The 12,251-nt window shown below is 43.1% G+C and overlaps 1 long non-coding RNA gene across 1 annotated transcript in view; it reads right to left on the reverse strand.

Moving 5' to 3' along the window:
- Positions 1-1,512: 1,512 nt before the first annotated feature.
- The window catches only part of LOC140430028 (uncharacterized), a 36,491-nt gene continuing 25,752 nt past the window's right edge, over positions 1,513-12,251 (reverse strand). The window contains exon 3 of the long non-coding RNA XR_011949285.1: positions 1,513-1,835. This is a non-coding gene — a long non-coding RNA (uncharacterized lncRNA). The remainder of the gene's footprint in view (positions 1,836-12,251) is intronic.

The following is a 12,251-nucleotide window of genomic DNA, read 5'->3' on the forward strand; positions in this document are numbered from 1 at the left end:
CATTGTTTTTGTGTTTTTTGCTGTCAAAATAAGTCATTTCTCTGTATTAAATTTGATCTGAATGTCCAATCTGTCCATGTCCTTTTGAAGTTCTGCACTATCATTTTTCCAAATTTTTAATTGTCTGCAAATTTTTATATTGTTCCCCAGGACTAAGCCATTTATATCTCAGGAAGAGCAGGCTTTCCTAACACTGACCCTTGGGGACGCCACTATAAAACTTCCTACAGTCTGAAAAACATCCATTAACCACTGCTCCCTTCTCTGTCATTGAACTAATTCTGTATCCATGTTGCTGCTGTCCATTGCGAGCTCTAACATTGCTCACAAGCCTGTTGTGCATCACTCTATCAAATACTTTTTGGAAGTCCATATACACTAGATCAACAGCTTTACCCTCATCAACCCTTTCTGCTATCACATCTAATGAAAGGTTATACGTCACATATCAACTTGTTATACTCTCACAGATGTGTCTGACATGTTGATTTTGTCTGATCAGGCTCCTGTAAAGTGTCTTTATGTTAAAGGCATTATATAAATGAAGTTGTTGTGTCAAGTGCTTCTGGTACATTTCAGTTCAGATTGCTAAACAATATATATAACCATCTAGTTTGATTTGTAGAAACATTTCTATGGCAAGTTTAAGAGTGTTACATTTTGCAAACAGCACCTTTAGGCAGATCAATGTTATGGCCAGGGGAGAAAGGCAAATTTTAACTCCTTTGTTTTCACGCCATCTGCCGATAGGCAGAGGGGTTTTCATTCCTGAAAAAGGCTGTGGTGTATTTCCCCAACCCCTCTGCTGGTGAGGTCAATTTTAAAAGTGACACAGCAAATTATCTTTCAGGGTTATATAAGAACTATTGATTATCACTTTAATGGTAGTTTTGAACATCTTACCAAAAAAATACAAAATGTGGCATTGCACCCAAATAGCTCCATTTGCAGAATCCGATGTTGGAGCTACTCAAATTTCCTGGCACTAAATAAATAGAAAGCAGCCCAATGCTAGAAACATAGTGCTGGAAACAGCCTAAATAAATAATGTGTCACTTTGGAACAGTGATAGACTGTACCAGTTTCTCTCAGAGTGGTAGAATCCTCTCACTTATTCTGAAATATTTATTGTTCAAGAGGTAATCAATGACCATGTGTATGTGTGCATCTGTGAACTCCTGCATTCTATGGAGGTCTGGTTAAGTGATATAGCAGCTTTAAATGCTATACACTCAAGTTTTACAAAAATCCCTAGTCTAGATCACGTTGCTGTGAAATCCTTACTGAATTTGAATAGCTAGGAGAATTTAACCATTTCAGTCGTTAATTGTTAATTTTTTTCACAAATGATCTTCAAATTCCCTGCTGTTCTAAATACATTTTCCTGTTTTGTGCTAACATTTCAATCTATTTGCTTACATTCAAGACATTTTAACAGAAATTATTAGGTACAATATGGTGCACATTTTGAACCTGCTGATCTTTGGAGGAAGATTGAATGACATTAAAGAATTTATGATATTTAGATTTCTTTGAGTGCTGGTTTTCAAATTAGAACATTGTGGGAAAGAAATTGGACACCATTGTGACAAAATGGTGCAAAAGGCCCCAATATCCTGGTTTTCTCTGCACTGCTAGGATGCTTAAAATCCCTCTGACATACATTGCATTGATTCCAGCAATATTCAAACATCCCTGGCAGCAACTCACTTTCGGAACCTCGCCTGGAAGTTCATTTGGAAGATACTCCACTCGAGTGTTCGGGTTCTTTAGCAGTCTACACAGCGGGTCCTTGACATGACTGCTGGAGGCACCTCATTTGGAGCCAGGCAGAACTGGAAAGAAAATGTCCAAAATGCACTATAAATTTTTTACAGCAAGATGAACACAGTTAAAAACATTTTCAGTGCTGGCAGCATACATGGGTCATGGAGTGCATTATCTGATGTCAACAGTCCTTAAAGAATGCTAAGGATGAGTTGTCCCATAGTAGACAAAATGAATGAGGTCAGACGATATGGAGGCAGGGACAAGTGGCAGAATGGATTGCTAGCTAGCTACAAGACAGAAAGCAAAATGTGTGAGTAAAGAGTAGTTATTCAGAGTGGCAGAAGGTTGAAAGAGGTGCTGGAACCACTGCTGTTCAGAATTTACATTGATCACTTGGATTTAATTTCTAATTTTGCGATGATACCAAATTTGGGATGGGTTTCATCAATATTGAGGAGGACCGCAACAAATTACAGGAGGACATTTAATAAAATTGCAGCATGGGCAAATAATTGGCAATTTAATTTCAACACAGATAAATGTCAGATATCAACTGCTGGATTCTTCTCTGGTGGGATTCTCCGTTGTGCCGGCAGCGCACCCACGCCCAGGGATTTCCCGGTGATGTGGGGCTGCTCACAATGGGAAACCCCATTGGCCGGCTGGCGGGAAGGAGAATCCCACTGCTGATGGGGCGCACCATACCAGAAAACCGTTGCGACAAGATGGAGAATCCCGCCCCACATTCTAGTCGGGAGAATGGAAGAATAGGGAGGTCATGTATTACTTGGAAAATGCACATTTAGATGGGGTAGAGAAACAAAGGAATCTCAGGTAAATTTACACATCAAAGTCGCCACAGGTTGGCAAGGCCATAAAGAAAACAAACCAAGCACAAGGGCATATTTCCAGAGATATGGAACTGAAAAGTGGGGATGTTATGCAAAACCTATTTCGAACCTTGGTTAGACCTCATTAAATTACTGCAAAGTTCTGGGCACAGTTGTTAAAAGGATATAGATGTACTGAAGAAGGTGCAGAGATGATTTGGTAGTGTAAGAACCGTTCCTGTTTATTTCCTTTCTTCCCATTTCTTTTATATTATTTTGTATTTTAGTCTGTAGACCCGTACTTGGATCAGCCTTTTCGCAGAAGACTCAAAAGTTGAAACAATCTGCTTGTCAGGGCACTTTATTCCCAGGTTTTGTTTTTTGAGATGAGAAGCCAAACTCCTCAGCACCGAGTGAATCTTTGGGACCAGATTTGGAGGCAGTCAGATCGATTGGTTAGCTGGCAATCAGTGGGTTGGCAAGGGACAATGTTCTGCCTGACAATGGTCGGTGGTTGGTTCCTGTGTGATGCTTTCTGAGAGAACTGGGCAGAAACGCTTAGAGCCTGGAAGTGAAAAGAGCACTCGCTCTCTCTTGCCTGCTTGCTGAAGTGAAATAACTGCTCTATTGTTCTGAAAGCGAGTGTCTGGCACATCCTGTGCTGTGAACCTGAAATGATGCCCAGTCTGCAGAGAAGGTAGACAAACTTGCCAGAGAAAAACATCTCAAGCCTAGAAGGAAGATGTATCAAAACGAAAGCTGAACTTCAGAAAAACGTTTAACTAGAAGTCACCCCACTGCATCAAAGATCTTTATCCTTTTAATTTTGTTAATATTTTCTATCCCTTTCCATCAGCCTTTTCCGTCTGTGTTGTTTGTGTGTGTGTGTGTATGTGTGTATAGAAGGGGTGGGGGTAGTTAGGTAAGGAAGAGTTGGGAAAGGGGTATTAGATAATCAGTTGCATTTTCTGTGCTTTTATTTCTACTACTGTATGTAATAAAAGGTGAATTGTGTTAAAATTACAAACCTAGTGACTGCAGTTTATTGGGATCAACAAAGGATCTCGGTTATTTTAAATAAAATCTAATTTTACGTGTGAGGGGGCATAATGATGCAGCAGGTAAATCCATCTTTGAGGCTGACGGCTTCCTCTCTATTTTCCTGTCCGCTGTGTCACTCTGTCTATTTTTGGGAAAATTCACAAATAGTTGAGCATCTTTTAATCACAGCACTGCCACCGTAATGGACACAGATACTACTCAGACCACAGTATTAAATGTAAAGGAGGAAAAACCATTTTACTTATCTTTCAAAGCTTCTTGCCTCCAATTCATGGTTCACACCTTCATGAAGATAGTCTAAAACCCTATGCTGCTAAAGTCCAGCCACCTCCATGAAAATTTAAAAAAATACTCACCTGGGGCAGGCTCTCAATGAACCCACAACACTGTCAGTTACCTCCTTAATAAGAGCAGATGGGTACCAGGGCATACCCCCTCCTCCACCCTCGTGGGAAAAAAACAGAGTTAGCAGGCTGCCACATTCATTGGCCATTTCATTCTGCTCCTGGATCCTAGGCCATTAATATATATCACAAAAAGCAGTGATCCCTAGTGGCAGCCCCTGGAAAACTCCATTTTATACTTTCATTCAGCCTGTGAAACAACTGTTCATCACTATTGTTTCCTGCCACTCAGCCAATTTCATATCCATGTTGCTGTTGTCCCTTTTGTTCCATGGGCTTCAACTGTGCTTGCAAGTTGTTGTATGTCACTTCATCAAACACCTTTTGGAAGTCCATATACACTACATAAACCACATTGCCCAAATCTATCCTCTCTGTTACCTCATCAAAAACTCAATCAATTGTCCAGCAACTTATGGTGATCAACAGTATGGGCTATCTCTGCCTTGCCACAATTTGCTGGATGATTTGCATATTAATAATGGTGTGCACATTAAACGTGATGTTATTTTGGCAGAAAATTTTAGCCTAATAGTTTCAGATATGATATGGTAACAGCAGTAATGGGACATGATGTGATGAACAAAGTTTGAATATAAACAATAAATTATTCCCTGACACACAAGTGAATAAACAGCTGGTACTGGACTCACGGCACCATTAAAGTCCATGTGAATATGGTAATCTATACCACCATGGGAGGGAAATCCCTCAGAGCTGTTTTACCATCAGTACTTCACTAAAGGTATGGTGGAAATCCATTTGCATATCTCAAGGTTTCTGCCATACTTTAGCAGGTAAAGCTGACAGAATGTGAGCAGTTGCTATGCATTCCCTACCCCACATAGCACTTCTGTCAGCTAACAGAAGTGAGCAGTCCTCTCACTCCCGTACCAAGAGTGAGCTCAGAATCTAGGGTACCGTGAATATTGAGTACAGCACTGTTGAAGATGTCGGACAGGTAAGATGTTAAACTGAGTTCCTGTTAGGTTCAGGAGAATGATAAAGACTCATTGCAGTTTTCTTTGAAAAATAGAAAGAATAAGAAGATATTTTGTTTGTCCAGGTTAACTTTTCCCTTTCTATTAATACCCACTCAAAACATTTATGAAATATTGCTGGCACAGTACTGTTGCCATGTTTATTTGCATTAGTTCATTCTGTGCAAAACTTTGAGACATTATGACATGATAAAATGCTGCATCAATGCAAGTATTATACTTTTATTGAAATGAATACAGAGCTCTAGTATGCTTTGGAAGGGAGGGAGATTGTTGCATCAAGGTACATATTTAATATTTATCTGCAATGATCTCTAAAATGTATTGCGCAAGGTGAGGAATTGCTTCAATTATGTAAAGAAAATTGTGGAAATACAGTTCTTGAGTTTCTAGTATTATAAAGGGATAAGGTGAACTTTTTATGAAGTTGAACAAAGAACAAAGAACAAAGAAATGTACAGCACAGGAACAGGCCCTTCGGCCCTCCAAGCCCGTGCCGACCATGCTGCCCGACTAAACTACAATCTTCTACACTTCCTGGGTCCATATCCTTCTATTCCCATCCTATTCATATATTTGTCAAGATGCCCCTTAAATGTCCCTATCGTCCCTGCTTCCACTACCTCCTCCGGTAGCGAGTTCCAGGCACCCACTACCCTCTGCGTAAAAAACTTGCCTCGTACATCTACTCTAAACCTTGCCCCTCTCACCTTAAACCTATGCCCCTGAGTAATTGACCCCTCTACCCTGGGGAAAAGCCTCTGACTATCCACTCTGTCTATGCCCCTCATAATTTTGTATACCTCTATCAGGTCTCCCCTCAACCTCCTTCGTTCCAGTGAGAACAAACTGAGTTTATTCAACCGCTCCTCATAGCTAATGCCCTCCATACCAGGCAACATTCTGGTAAATCTCTTCTGCACCCTCTCTAAAGCCTCCACATCCTTCTGGTAGTGTGGCGACCAGAATTGAACACTATACTCCAAAGGTGGCCTAACTAAGGTTCTATACAGCTGCAACATGACTTGCCAATTCTTATACTCAATGCCCCGGCCAATGAAGGAAAGCATGCCGTATGCCTTCTTGACTACCTTCTCCACCTGTGTTGCCCCTTTAAATGACCTGTGGACCTGTACTCCTAGATCTCTTTGACTTTCAATACTCTTGAGGGTTCTACAATTCACTGTATATTCCCTACCTGCATTAGACCTTCCAAAATGCATTACCTCACATTTGTCCGGATTAAACTCCATCTGCCATCTCTCCGCCCAAGTCTCCAGACAATCTAAATCCTGCTGTATCCTCCGACAGTCCTCATCGCTATCCGCAATTCCACCAGCCTTTGTGTCGTCTGCAAACTTACTAATCAGACCAGTTACATTTTCCTCCAAATCATTTATATATACTACAAAGAGCAAAGGTCCCAGCACTGATCCCTGTGGAACACCACTGGTCACAGCCCTCCAATTAGAAAAGCATCCCTCCATTGCTACTCTCTGCCTTCTATGGCCTAGCCAGTTCTGTATCCACCTTGCCAGCTCACCCCTGATCCCGTGTGACTTCACCTTTTGTACTAGTCTACCATGAGGGACCTTGTCAAAGGCCTTACTGAAGTCCATATAGACACCATCTACTGCCCTACCTGCATCAATCATCTTAGTGACCTCCTCGAAAAACTCTATCAAGTTAATGAGACACGACCACCCCTTCACAAAACCGTGCTGCCTCTCACTAATACGTCCATTTGCTTCCAAATGGGAGTAGATCCTGTCTCGAAGAATTCTCTCCAGTAATTTCCCTACCACTGAAGTAAGGCTCACCGGCCTGTAGTTCCCGGGATTATCCTTGCTACCCTTCTTAAACAGAGGAACAACATTGGCTATTCTCCAGTCCTCCGGGACATCCCCTGAAGACAGAGAGGATCCAAAGATTTCTGTCAAGGCCTCAGCAATTTCCTCTCCAGCCTCCTTCAGTATTCTGGGGTAGATCCCATCAGGCCCTGGGGACTTATCTACCTTAATATTTTTTAAGACACCCAACACCTTGTCTTTTTGGATCACAATGTGACCCAGGCTATCTACACCCCCTTCTCCAGACTCAACATCTACCAATTCCTTCTCTTTGGTGAATACTGATGCAAAGTATTCATTTAGTACCTCGCCCATTTCCTCTGGCTCCACACATAGATTCCTTTGCCTATCCTTCAGTGGGCCAACCCTTTCCCTGGCTACCCTCTTGCTTTTTATGTACGTGTAAAAAGCCTTGGGATTTTCCTTAACCCTATTTGCCAATGACTTTTCGTGACCCCTTCTAGCCCTCCTGACTCCTTGCTTAAGTTCCTTCCTACTTTCCTTATATTCCACGCAGGCTTCGTCTGTTCCCAGCCTTTTAGCCCTGACAAATGCCTCCTTTTTCTTTTTGACGAGGCATACAATATCACTCGTCATCCAAGGTTCCCGAAAATTGCCGTATTTATCTTTCTTCCTCACAGGAACATGCCGGTCCTGTATTCCTTTCAACTGCCACTTGAAAGCCTCCCACATGTCAGATGTTGATTTGCCCTCAAACATCCGCCCCCAATCTATGTTCTTCAGTTCCCGCCTAATATTGTTATAATGTGGAGATGCCGGCGTTGGACTGGGGTGAGCACAGTACGAAGTCACCAGGCAGGAATGTTCCCTTCCAGTCGGGGAACACTTCAGCAGTCAAGGGCATTCAGCCTCTGATCTCCGGGTAAGCGTTCTCCAAGGCGGCCTTCAGGACGCGCGACAACGCAGAATCGCCGAGCAGAAACTTATAGCCAAGTTCCGCACACGAGTGCGGCCTCAACCGGGACCTGGGATTCATGTCGCATTACATTCATCCCCCACCATCTGGCCTGCGAAATCCTACCAACTGTCCTGGCTTGATGCAATTCACACCTCTTTAACCTGGGGTCACCCCATCTCTGGATCTGTAAAGATTTAATCACCTGCTAATTGTCGCATTCCAAGCATTGTTTGGCATCTTTGAATTTGTCTATATATGTGTTTCTGGAACATACCTCTTCATTCACCTGAGGAAGGAGCAGCGCTCCGGAAGCTAGTGACATCGAAACAAACCTGTTGGACTTTAACCTGGTGTCGTAAGACTTCGTACAATATTGTTATAATTAGCCTTCCCCCAATTTAGCACATTCATCCTCGGACCACTCTTATCCTTGTCCACCAGTACTTTAAAACTTACTGAATTGTGGTCACTGTTACCGAAATGCTCCCCTACTGAAACATCTACCACCTGGCCGGGCTCATTCCCCAATACCAGGTCCAGTACCGCCCCTTCCCTAGGTTAAAATTCCTCTTAGCTGTGTGATTGAATGAACACTTCATGTGCCTGTACCAAATTCCTCAATGAGCAAGAGGAATTTTATCGTGGCCCATTAAGCATCAAACTATAGCATCCCTCACAACTATTTCTCAACTATTACTTTCTGATATATGTTTTTTATTTACTACTTCAATCTTGTGATTGTGGTTCTTTAAACTCAGCAAATCTGAATGCTTTTAACAATTTGAATGATTATTATATTGCAAGACAAGCATTAGAAAACCATAGCAAATTTATGATTGGTACTGTTGGTGGAAGTAATTAAACAATTCTGAACTTATTTTTGAACTGCTGAACTGAATACTTCCTTCAGTGTGCAAAATGCTCATTTCATTATTCGGAAATATATATTTTGCACTAACTGAAATAATCACAAACCTCCTTGATAGCATGTAGTCTACATATATGTAAAACTCAAGACCCAATGGGACTAGGCCAATCCAAGACATGGATGGTCCTTTGAAGAATGAATAGCACCAGTTTTTAAAAATGCATCTTTCCCTTTGTCAATTTTCAGGGTTTCCTCCACCCTAAGAGCAAAATGTCCGATGCAGAGGACTATAATTCACTATGAGTCTTGTGCGTCATAAGTTAGCATGCTAATAAATAGGATTTGTTTTCTTTTATAGCTTGATGCATAAAGGCACAATTGTCTATTCAGCAAAACAAACTGTTCGCTGTTATCCGTAACAAGGATGGCTTTGTGCAGCCTAGAGTTGAGTTCAATTGACTCCTCTTCAGAGTTGCTTCATGCAAATTGAAATCAAGAGCAAAGATGTTTGTGTGAATGCTACATCAATATTGCTCTTTCAAGTGTAATCATTTAGAATGAACTAAGTTGTGTTATGTTCCCAGAATAATTAAAACTTCCACGATTAAACAAGAAAACAACATTTTTAAAAGTAAATAATTATCTTTTTGTCAGTGCACCATGCAAGTTCCCTTTGCAGACTACAACTCGTTGTGCTCCTTAAAGCTGTCATTATCATATCAGAATTGCTCTGTAATATTGGCTGTAAATACTTATGTTGCAAACAATATTTTAGCACTAAATCATTGATCTATATTAGCATTTCAGTGACGAATCAGTCTGTTACAAACAGCAGAAATTAAGTGATACAGTCAAAATCAGAAGAAAAAAGAGTGATACAGTCACAAACAGAAGAAAGCAGTGGTATTGCTCGAAACAATTGGCCTCCCCTACCCCGGCTTCTCAAAGAAGCAATTCCAATTGCACATTAATATTTTACATTTTCGCAGGCATAACACCATTCCTTCTTGTCAGACTTGCTGGGAAATTAATATAGTTGTGGACTGATTTAATGATAAGGGGTTCCTGAGATAATGGATAAAGTTCTCTATTTAGAAGACTTAAGGCACGATTTAACCATCATGTAGTGCCTGTGCACCGATTAAATAGCGGGAAAGGCCAAAATTGAAATTTACATCGGACACAAATCAGTTTACTATTTAACCGGCCCGCTCCTGAAAGCGAGTTCCGGATCTCGCCCAAATATGGCGAGCATATCATTAACCCCAATTTCCATCTCATTAGCGAGATAGAAGTCAAATGCAAGGCCTCCCGGGAATTAAATGGCTCCCCAGTGAGAAATCACATGAGTGTCGTTTAGTACTACTTTTTAAAAATGTGAAATTGGCACAATGGCTGCTGACGGGATCTGAGGTGGTGAGTAGCCATTTCCATTTTCGGGCATGCAGTGTTGCCCAAGTGCTCGGTCAGCGGGGGGGGGGGGCTGATAATTGGGGGGGGGGCTGATAATTGGGCTTGAAGTGTTCCAGGCTGGGGGTTGCCCTGGGCCAGGGTGGGGGGTAAGTGGCTTTTAATCAGTGAGGCCTACAAGCCATCTTTAAATATTGTGGAGACCCATAACAGCGGCAACTACAGCTGCTGCCTGTCTGACTGACCAAACATTTCCAGGACAGAGCCCTGTTCTTGGTTATATGCTAAAGGTCACTTTAACTCCCCCTGACTGTGAGCAGCCTCTAGCTTCACAGCTGAAGGCTATTGCTAATAAGGAATTGGTCTTTATGTGAGCATTTCACAGCTCCCAGCACTTCACAGCTCCAGGTTGCGTTTGCTGCTTGCTCCTGCTGGCAGCTGCAGATGCCTGGTGCTGCTTTGCTGTTTGCTTCCTTTACTATAGCAGGAAAGAAGGATTTTTTTTTCTAAGATACCTGGATCCTGGAACACTGGGCTCAGAATGATGTACGAGTCCAGAAGGCAATCTGGTTTGAAACAAGAAGGCACTGCGGGACCTGATGCATGGCATTGTTCCAAATGGGCCACCTGATGATGCTGTTGAAGAAATGCTTTTCATAGATTATCATGGAATTTATCATAGAATTTACAGTGCAGAAGGAGGCCATTCGGCCCATCGAGTCTGCACCGGCTCTTGGAAAGAGCACCCTACCCAAGGTCAACACCTCCACCCTATCCCCATAACCCAGTAACCCCACCCAACACTAAGGGCAATTTTGGACTAAGGGCAATTTATCATGGCCAATCCATCTAACCTGCACATCTTTGGACTGTGGGAGGAAACCGGAGCACCCGGAGGAAACCCACGCACACACGGGGAGGATGTGCAGACTCCGCACAGACAGTGACCCAAGTTGGAATCGAACCTGGGACCCTGGAGCTGTGAAGCAATAGGGCTATCCACAATGCTACCGTGCTGCCGGTTGTTGGTGTGGTGAATGCTGCATGTAACTGGCACATCATCACGGGTTAAACACGCTGGAAGTCAAGGATGTTCAAGTGCACCTTGAGCGCTAGTGGAATATGTGGATGGCTAGATTTAGTTCCGGTGGGATTGGACCATGTGGGAGGGCCTGCACAGCTGCTGTTCCTGGAAGAGAATGGCACTGATACATGGAACAAGTCACACATTGATGGTCAGATCATTTGTTTGACAAAATTCATGATAGCACATTCTCAGGCTTATCTTCTGTTTCTATTGAGGGACGTGCGAGGGGTAATAAGGTGGGCAGGATTCTCCGGTCTCCGATGCCGAAATCGGGTCCGGCAATCGGCTGGAGAATCCCTGTTTGCGATGAAATCGGGGTCGGCGCCGCTTTTGCTATGCCCTCACGGTGCTGATGGGAGCCAGATGCCGGAAAAGGCAGAACCATCAACCCAGGCTGGAGGTGGCACCCCATGTGCAGGGGGCTACTGCGCACCCTGAAGTCCCAGCTGCCCATCAGGTCGAGGAGGAACCCAGAGGGGGAAAACCAGCGATGGCCCAAGGTGTACAGACGTTGTTGGTCTTTCGAGGAGATGGCAGACAGCTTGTGCCGCAGGAGACTCCATCTCAACAAAGAGACAGCGTGGCCCCTGTGTAGCGGGAGGAGGAGGACACTGTCGTGTTGGGTGTTCGGATGTACAAACGATCCAACACGGCTGGAGATGGTGTAACTCAATTTTATTAACGCCTTAACTGTAACAGCACACTGCTAACTTGGGTACGTGCATTACCAGCTAATCTGTGGACCCTGTCCTATTACTATCTGGGTGAGACACTCAGCACATGGTGAATATCTGAGTGGCAGGCTCTGAGCTCGGTGCTCTGAGCTGGCTGCTGCTGGAATGAGCGGGAACTGTAGTGTCCCCTGTTTTTATAGTGTGTGTGCTCTCACTGGTGATTGGCTGCGATGTTGTGTGTGTGTTGGTTGGTCCTACTGCATGTCCATCAGTGTGTGATTGATTGCACCATGATATGCTGATCTAAATATCATGACAGACACCTGTTCTCGGTGGCCGTGAACATTTATGACATCGGTTCATTCCAGGGCTCAAG

Source organism: Scyliorhinus torazame, chromosome 9 (assembly GCF_047496885.1).
Source record: "Scyliorhinus torazame isolate Kashiwa2021f chromosome 9, sScyTor2.1, whole genome shotgun sequence".
In the NCBI taxonomy this organism is placed as follows: Eukaryota; Metazoa; Chordata; class Chondrichthyes; order Carcharhiniformes; family Scyliorhinidae; genus Scyliorhinus; species Scyliorhinus torazame.